General features: G+C 37.3%; 1 protein-coding gene across 3 annotated transcripts in view; it reads right to left on the bottom strand.

Annotated features, from left to right (window-relative positions):
- The window catches only part of prickle2b (prickle homolog 2b), a 138,512-nt gene that overhangs the window by 30,580 nt on the left and 97,755 nt on the right, over positions 1-10,177 (bottom strand). Inside the window, exon 1 of one of the 3 annotated variants that reach the window (XM_014009867.1) lies at positions 190-609. The exons of the other annotated variants lie outside the window; for them this stretch is intronic. The gene's annotated coding sequence lies outside the window, so the exon portion shown is untranslated. Of the gene's footprint in view, positions 1-189; positions 610-10,177 lie in introns of those variants that run through there. 3 annotated transcript variants of the gene reach the window in all.

Here is a 10,177-nt window from a genome sequence, read left to right as displayed (position 1 = left end):
GCACAAACCAGTGTGAACACGTCCACAGAGACAAACCTATGATCTGAAAATGGATCAAACTTCAACCGCATGAACAAGTGTCAAAATAAAAGAGTCTAAAAGAAGGAACTTCCCCCCAACAAATGTTTCGTCCCTTGCGTTTAAAAAAAAAAACGCTTAAAAACAACATAAATAAGCTGTTATTATTACCTTCTTACAAAGTGGGACGGAGTGAAGCCATCCTGACCTGGTTAAACCTGCGGGTGTTAAAGGACGCGCTCCAGCTCCGTCCGCTGTGTGCGACCCGCACCTCTCTGCCACATTTATCCCGTGGGCTAAAGAAAAAAGCTTTTAGAGTCAACTCCCCCCTGCTGCATTGGCTCTCCGCAAATACAGCCAGGAGTTCTGCCAAAAAAAAAAAAAAAGCCCCCCGCAACTTGAAGTGCGCTACCTAAAACACATTCCTTCGTCCGCGCAGTGAATCCGAGAGGTCCGAGCAAGAGGACAGATATTCCGGGCGAAATATCTTCAGTTTCGCCTAAAACCAGAGAAAAACTCCGCAGCAGAGCAGAGACGACAGGACTTTCGCTGAGCTGCTCCTCTGCTGGTGAACAGCCCCTAATACAGCACAGGCAGCGTTTAAATCCCGACTTAATATAGTATCAAAGTAGCAGGAGCTAATAAACTATTTCCGGTTTCGGTTTCAAAATAAAAGCACATTAGAACGTCATTCATCCACTACCAAGAAATTTTCTAGATAGCAAACTACAAAATATATGAATGCATGTTATGTATTTTTTTTGGAGATAGATAGATAGATGAGTGGTCTTGAGTATCCTTTAAAAATCATTGAGTATCTTTTATAAATCAGGGTACCAAACGATTCAAACTCATATCTAAGAGTTGGCTTCTTTGTTTTTGTTATGATTAAGTGATGAGCCCCAGATAAGAGCTCTTTTTATCTCAGCATTACATCATATGTCAATAATGTGTGTAGATTTAACTACGCAGGTCTTTCTTATTTTGAGTGCATTCAACTATAAACATTGTTTGTGCAGTTTCTTTTTGTAATTTAATGCATACAGAAAGAAAAAAGTAATATAAAAACAAATTGTGGAATGCAACTTTTGTTTTGAAGGCACGYTGCTTCACTTCTTGTGGGAACCTTTTAGCTTGTTTCCTGTGATGTCTTGTGATGTCAGCAAGTCATTTCAACACTGGTGTAATTAGCAGCCCTAAATGACTGCATTCTGGCAGAATTTGCATGTGAAACAAAAAAACATTCCCTGACAAGTGTCTGGGGGCCAGAGGAGAGAACCACAGGAAGCTGACCTGCATTGAGTCATGGTGAGGTTAGCCTCAGTAAACACAACAGTGCTGTTTAACATAAGAACTGAACATTAGCTAAGGAGGAGACAAAAGACTTATAGACCAATACAAACCCACTAGTCTGGAAATAAAAGGGGTGGGTGTGAAGCCAAATTAGAAAGATTATAAAATACACTGGCTTACTTTCTCAAGGCATCATAGGGCTTGCTGATTTGTGAACGATCTCTACACATCTCTCTTGCACATGGTATTAAGCAGACTGTGAACACTGCTTAAGGAGAACATAAAAAAACATTTAATCCACTGTTATTTGCTAGCCAGGTCACTAGGTGATGCTGTGATTTTTGTATTTCAATCACATACACTAACACTGCAGTCTCCAGCATGAAAAATAATTACAAGTCTGTTAAATATTTGTAGACCGCTGTCCCTAGAGACGATGTAGTACATACAGTATATGTTTGCTGTCAGACGATCTGATGAATTAAAAAGGTTGAGCTGCACAAACAGCACTCTGCTATCTGCCATTGTTACTGTTGTTTATCTACCAGCACAAGATTGCTGCACAGGGTGGTAGGGATGTTTTTTTATTAGCAAAAATTAAAAAACAAAAAAAAGAACAAATATGTATGAGTTGTTCTAAATGAAAAAAAGCCCCTTTTGATCCCTGTTTTAATAGCAGATTCAAATATATATTTTTTCCATTTGCTATGAAAATGGCTGATCTTTTAAGAATACAAACAAAAAAAAAATCCTGAACAACTCCACAAAAAGGAAAAAAATTGTATAGGTCCTCTGGACGGGTTCTTCTTTAACTTTAACTCCACAAAAACAAATGTGGTTCAAACATATAAACGCTACAGGATGGTATTAAAAGCTATAGTGCTTCTGGTTAATATTTCAGTAGAAATATAGATGGCAAAGACAGAAAAATGCAATGAACGTTCACATGGAAAATGAAAAAAAGTTATTTTGCAGGAATAATTTTCCACTCTGGAATAATAGCTAATACAGTCACATCATATCAACCCAGATGTGTTCTGCAAATGTTCCCATCCCCCTTAATGTCCTTAGACTCTTCTGCTTTTCTGATTATTACCACTTATTTAAATGCAAACACAGAATGGAAACAAAATCACAGCTATTGACAGACAAAAAGAAATCGAAGCGGGGAAGTGAATGATATTATTAAAATGACAGACCTCCAATATTAATAAGACATTTCAAAATACAAGGCTCAGTTGTTCCACATCAACAGTACTCAAAATATTTTGTTTCCTCTTAGTTCTTTTAAAGCATTCTCTTTCTTGATGAGTAACAATATGCAATAGGAAAAAAAARTCCTGAGAAGGTTCTGAGTTTAGCTGTGAGTAACCAGCAGCTCWGATAGCCTTCCACTCTTCTACCTCCCAGATAACGCTCCCCTGGCTTCTCTGAAACGAAAGGCCTGCATTTTAATGAAAGCCATCTTTCAGACTTTGACGTTCCCCCCCTCCCACGTGGCAGGGTGACACACACCATGTTTCATACATAAAGATCTATAATCACCATCTCTTTATAATCATAACAGTATCAGTTACAGCTCAGGCTTCATTTAAGGGCTTGTCCGCAAGATTTTACGAGTAGCTTATAAGTGACAGCGTCCTGCACTTGGAGCAACCACAGAATGGGTCAGCTGGATTGAGGCCTGCACTTCTCTTAATAGGTCTTTCCCGTTCCATATTAAACTGTTTCCAGGCCTGCAGTGAACTGTTCCAAATGCCACGAGGGGGCTGAAAAACAGCAGTAAGTCTAGTTTAAGGGACATAACTCAGATAGCATTGCTCGTCTGGACTTATGGCRTGCACAGTTAGTGCTTGGTAATTTTAGGTAGTTAGTCAAATGGGCTTTATTTCTTCTAAGCATGAATGTAAACACATTAGCASTTGTTTTTAAAAAAGCAGAGGATGAGCCACGCTGTTTCCTTGGAGCCTGAGCTTTTAAAGTAAGCCTTAGAGGTTCAAAAGATTCTGTCCTATATTTATTTTATCTTACCGGGAAAGGAACTGATTCATTTATATTATCTGATACGGTCAGAAAAAAAACACTTCAATTAATCAATGCCTGTATCTTGATTTGAAATGCGGCCAACATCCCAACATAGCCTCCCCTTCTTGCTTATTTTAGGAACACCAGTCTTCGCTCCTTTCATGTGGCAAATGCTGATGGCTATCACGCTAAAATCAACACACGAGGCAGCTGGGACTCACCCCAACAGCTGATAGCTCAGGCATGTGGGGAGCCAGAGAGAAAACTCACTTCACATATTGCTTTTCTTCCCTCTGCTACAGAATGTTTCTGAGGGGACACCTGAACTTTTAAGGAGTTTGGGTCTGGGTCCATGTGGGCTCAAAGAATCAAAATCATAATGAACACAGGCTGTGTCCAAAAAGTTTTTTTCCCTAAACATTTTTATTAAATTTGTTGTTTCTAAGAATATATTTGTAACCATAGCACTGTTTTTACAAATGTTTTCATCCAAAAGAATATTGCAGAAGACAACCAAACATGCTGTCATAAGTACTCCAGGCCTGTATGCGGCGCTGTAACCATTCCACAAAAATACACCAGGACAGGAAACAAGATGGAGCACGTGCACAAAGCTTCCCATCTAAACAAGTATTAATATCTTATATCCAGCCAAAAATTATTTTTGATCTTGTTTTGAGACAAAGCAGAATGAGATTATTAAACTTGTTCACCTGGAAACTTTTCTTGTTTTAAGAAGTCTTACTAAGTGAAAGTCTTACTGCACTGGCAGTTTATTACATTTATTTTAAGAAGACTCAGATTATAATCTAGTAATTTGTAACTTTTCTAGATGGTTAATATTTGCATTGTACACAAGCTAAACACAAAGACAAGCACAAAAAGAAGGATGGGGAAAAGCAAAAAGCAGATTTTATTTATTTATTTATTTATTTATTTTGGTATACTGAAAACTGAGTAGAACATCTACTTTGTCATATTAAAGTACAACACTACCAAAACAATAATTGTATTAACTTAGTTTGGGATCAGGGGTAATAATTGAAGGACAATATGTGCTGACTGAGAGTTTAGTTAGTCCAAAGACATGGACACTTCATGCATCCAGCAGGGGATGGCTAGATATCAAGAAAAATTCAGTGTCAACCATTTAAAAACTACTTAAATTTTTCGGTTTGGTAATGTACAGCCTACTTATTTTTTTGTAATATTTAATGAGAACAACAACAAGAACAACAACAACAACAACAACAACAACAACAACAACAACAANGAATAAAGTGATAAAAACCTTTTGATTTTAGATTATTTGGTGTAATAAAAAGTTTTTCTTTAATTCCATTTAAAACAAAGCTTTATCAAGCCTAGTCATCTTATTGATGTAACACAATATAAACATGTTTTGCTGTAGTTGAGAAACTACAACATCTATAGCACAAAAAACACATAATCTTTTGACATTTTTACATCTATCATGTTTAGGGTGAAGTTTAGGTTGGAGGTTGGTCTATGTCCTCATTATTTTCAAAAAGTTGTGTTTAGTTTGCACACACAAACACACAACAGTGCAGTTTCGAACTGTGTTCAACCTAGAACCCAGTTTTGAAAAAGTTTTGTCGCTACTGAAAAAAACACAATTTCTGCGTGGATGCAAGGCTGAAATGTCAAACAAACAAACAAACAAACAAACAAACAAACAAACAAACAAACAAACAAACAAACAAACAAACAAACAAACAAACAACACAATGTTGTTTGTATCCACAATTTTTTCCCCTGTGTTTCATCGTGGCCACAATCCACCTCTCTGTTTCTCAACCACCTTACAATTCAGTCAGTTTCAGATATTGGGCTAAAAACTGACGTCACTGAGGGTCAACCCCAACAAATACTTTAGCACTAATAAAAGTGCAAGGTCTTTATTCAAAACTTTGGCAAGCAAGGTGGCAGACAGACAAAATAGATTCCTTCAGTAGTCGGTAGTCCAGATACAAAAGAGTCCAGCTTTGTCCCAAAGCACAAAAGTTCACTTGCCTGACCTTTACTTATAGCACCAACTTCACTTTTCCAAAACAGCTCTAAGACCCATCTACTCTTGTCAGAAAGCAGATTTAGCGAGACATGAATCTGGGGGCTTAATATGGGCACTATACCAAAGAAGCTCTATACCCATGCTCCAAGCAGATAAGTGACCATAATTCCTCCTGTGCTGAACAATAACTGGATTAATTCTGCTCAGGCTGTGGGGTGAAATTGTATTTGTCCAAAGGGAGGGAAATGAGGAGAGCTGGCCAGCTTAGMTGTAATTCTAATTAGCTCAGGGGTTCGTTAGTACTCAAACTCTAGTTTTGCAGCAGAGACCTTCCTAAAACCAAGGCCTGTGCAAATCATTAAGCCAAGAAGAGGGAAAAAGAGACAGAAAAGAAAAAGAAAGAGACGGGAGCTGAGGCAGACAGGAAGAGGATGGACACAGAGTTTCACGCTTTAAGGCCCAGGGCAATGAGGTGACCTTGCAGAATGACTCCTCATGGGGACTGAAAGCTATTTTTTCGCCCCTCTTGGCCCACTTACGCGAACATTTCACCAAAGAGGAAAAACACACTCCAAGCCCTAAACCTCCGCCCTTCCATCAGATCATCCATCTCAACTTAAGGCAAAACTCCTCGGAGTGATGCAGCTCAGCTTTCAAATTGCTGGTGCCTAAAAATGAGAGCTCTCTTTGATTACATGCAGATTTTAATTTTAAAACCCAGCTTAACTTGCATTGGCATGGAAGAAAATAGTAGCAAGACATTTTGGTATCAAAATATTTTATGGTTTGAGGCAAAGGAAAAACTGAAAAATGACAGTTATTGCAGTGTCTATAACTTCAGCARTCTTGAGACAGATGGTGAGGGTAAAAACAGCTTTCTATTTGCTCAGCCTCCACATCTGTGATGAATAACAGCCTGATTTAAAAGGTGCTATAAAGCATTTAAAAAAACCTCTCCCATATCTCTCCACGCAATACATAAAACCACACGGCTGATACGTAATGAATTYGTGGCCTTATGAATGAACCACCCACCTCCCCATCTCCCACATTCAGCCCCCTGCAGACATTTCTGACTCATTCAGCCTCCACTGATGTTCCTGCTCGTTCCCTTCTTGTTAAGACAAAAATGYGATGAGTGTGCATCAGCTTTGTTGACCCTTCTAATAGTCTTATGCACAACTTTGCTCCATTTATTTAAAACCCCCACTGACTTTGTTTCCTGCTTTCATCAGAGGCCACAATCAGACTGACTAAGCAAATGTTCACGCTTGACTAGAAGCCACAACAACTTCACAATTCATATGTTTTTATTGTTTTCAGGGACATGCCAAAATAAGTGTTTTATGCGAGTCTTAAGGAAATATAACTCATTAACATTTAGGAGAAAGAAGCATAACTAAATCAAGTTCAAGTTTGAGTTTATGACATTTAAAAACATTTGGCTAGATTTAAAAAGCAATGAGTGCAGATGAGTTTTGAGATGAGATTTAAAAACAATAAGGTGTGGAACATGTTTGATATGTAGAAACAATTTGTTCYACAGTTTAGAAGCTAAGACTCTGAAGGCTAAGTCAATTTGTGGAAAAACCGGGATCTCAGGACAACAAAACGCAAATCATCATCTTGAATCTTAGGGGTAAAGAAGGCCTATATCACTTCAAGATGTCAGACAAATATGGAAATGTATAGGTCAACAATAAAAMTTTAAATGCCGTTCTAAAACAAACAGACATCCAGGAGAACATGAGAGATACAGCATGTTCATGTTTTGTGTTAAACACAAAGCTTCAGCTTGCAATAATGGGCCTGGCTAACACCAGCATACAGAGARCTGCAATAATCCAATTGGTTTGTAATAAAAGCATGGACCACCCTTTCAAAGATGTGGAAAAAAACATTTTACATAAAAGCCCCAGATTAAAAATGGATTTTTACCACTGAGTCTGTTTCTCCAACTTGAAATTTCAATCCAAAAATCACTCTCAGATTGATAACAAGACATTTTWAAAAGGCTCAAGCCTATGAAAATGTGATGTKCTGCAGTTACCACTGGGTTACAAAAAACAATAAAAAATTTTCTTTAATTTTATTATGATGGAAATTGAAAAAGTTTGAAACTATCCAAGCTTTTATCTCAGTGAGGCAGTCAAACAGAGGTTTTAAGATTGATTGTGCTTCAGCTGAAGGTAGATCTGGCTGTCATCTGCATAAAGGGGAAAAATATTTTATATTTTCCTGAGACGGAGCGAGAGCGTGAGGATAAATTCAAAATGGCCCAAGAATGGAACTATGTAAGAGGGGCTAAAAAATACTGAATCTTTGAGGATTACAGAATTCCTGTCAATGTGAGACCTGAACCACTCAAGTACAATGCCTTTCATATCACAGTGGTCCAAATGGGATATTAGGATACAGTCAACTGTATTGAACGTAGCTGTGAGGTCTAAAATAAATAAAAAAAACACTTGAATCACATAAATCAATGAGTAATAAGGATTACAAAACCTTTTAAAAGTGCAGTTTCTATTTTATAAAAAAATCTTTCAAAAAATCTTTCAAGAATGTTGTGTCTTTAAAAAAACAGCAACTACACAAATACTCTGTCTTGACATGGAAAAAAAATGTAAAAGATCATAAATCCAGTGAGAATTAAACAAAATTTCTAAACTGACATCATTCAAAGGGCTGTCAACAGCAGAGCAGATCTTAACATTTCCACAGAACACCCTCCAAATGATCTGAACTCTCACTGGAGCAGACATGAAGTTTAGCTCAGGATAATGGGAAATCCACACCGAGGCAGTAGTTCTGCTGTAACGGTTTAGGTTACATTTTCAAACCAACATCAATATCTCATCRTGATAAGTTTAAATATTTAGCTTTAACAAACTTGTGGGCAGCTCAGCGCACAGACATGACCAGACTGTCAAAAGCAGTTGGGTCGGAGGGTTTTGGATCCACTGAAACACACTTGACTAGTGTACACAAAGCAGACCCTGTGCTTATGGAAAACTGCAGCATAAGTTTGGCTTGCAATTTGCTATCCACACAACTCAACTGCACGTATGAAAGGATATTCTTTCAGCACTCCTGAAAACGGACCAAACGTATGCCTGAGTTTTCCCATCAGGAAACCAGTCTGTGTTTACACGAAAGGTTTTTAAGTAAATTAATGATGACAAACATGCTACAACATGAGTCATGTTGGCTAAGTGGGAATATACCTTGAGGTCCAACTTGCTGCATTTCTGCTTTTTATGTTTAGAACAAATACAATCTGCAACCTATTTGTGGTGGGAGGGGCAGCAGTGGCATTATCAAAGCGCTTTAGTCTTTTTGTGAAAAACATTAATTAGTAAGTAGAGCTGGCTTGGCTTCAGACTGATCTACAACCACAAACAAAAGGCACACAACACATCCGKATTCTGTGTTTGGAATCAGTTCAAACAATGTTAAACTGCGAAAAACATTGGGAAATGATAAAAAAATAATCATATGGTTAAAAATGTAAGATTTATTTGCTGGGCACACGGCTAAAAAAATCCTGATGTTTTGTTTGTCATGAACCACTGTACAAATTTTAATGAAACTCAAGAAAAGTAATCATTGGATCTACATTTGATGAATTTTTGTAGTCAACCTAATTCAAGATAGCTGCCACAGACAAGTGATCTTAAAAGAAAAACTTGCTAAAACTCGGTAACTCACACACATACTGTCCTAAAGGCCCTGTCTGTAATGTATTGGACAACTTATGTCGACAAGTACTTTTTTAAAATTCCATCTTCAGCTTGGTCATCTTTAGTGYTGGACAAACTTTTCATAAGTTGGCATAAGCTGCATAAGATGTAACAGTGTGACAGCACTTTTAAATTTGCTAAGTGAATTGCTGAGAATAATTCTCAACGCACATTTTGGAGCGCTAACAGATTGCACATCATTGTTTCAAAATTTGCTATTCAGTCTGCCAAATCCTATTTGCCCCAGTCAACAGGCCTCATAAACACAAAAATGATTACTAGTTAGTTGATCCATTTTGATATATCGATTAAACGATTAATGATTCAGTTACATCATGCCAAAACAAAAACGTTGATCAATATATTCATGTGCCCAATGTGGATGGATATCATATGGATCACAGACTTGTGAACTTGAATTTGTATCATGACAAACTTTATGGCATCGAGGAATATTGTATAGTCATCCAAGCAAATCCATGTTATATTTTATTGTGATAAAGCTGGTGATAYGCACTCCTACTACTTAGTCAGTTTTACAGACTTTGGGCCTCATGTAAGAACCGTTCATACTATCAGRTTTGTTCTTAAGTTGTGCGTACGAGTGATTTAGGAGAACTTGTCACATTCACTAATTTTCCTCATATTCTAAGATTTTCTTCAGATACGAACAAAATTCACGAGTGGTCCAGACCTGTCGTATATTTTACGAGCAGTCAGTCTGCTGTTATCCAGACAGATTTTCATCACTAATAACTTTATATTTCATTAGTTTGAAGACATTTCGAGTTGAAAATAAATCACACTCCATAATTATGTTTACAATAGGCTATTCTGTTTGAATTGGAATTAGATTTTAAATGTAACTAATGACAAAAATTGGTTAGATTAAATTAAATTGGCTATTAATGCTGTTGTTTAACACTACACTATTAATATGAAGATCTCAAACTACAAACCAACTTAAATTGTGAGATAATTGATGTTTGGAGACATTTTAAAAACTTTTGTTCAGAAATGCATCTGACACTTGCAACGGTGGGGGAGGGGTAGCGGTGCGCGACTG

This window comes from Austrofundulus limnaeus, unplaced genomic scaffold (assembly GCF_001266775.1).
Source record: "Austrofundulus limnaeus strain Quisiro unplaced genomic scaffold, Austrofundulus_limnaeus-1.0 Scaffold62, whole genome shotgun sequence".
Lineage (NCBI taxonomy): Eukaryota > Metazoa > Chordata > Actinopteri > Cyprinodontiformes > Rivulidae > Austrofundulus > Austrofundulus limnaeus.
This window is presented reverse-complemented; position numbering and strand designations above follow the sequence as displayed.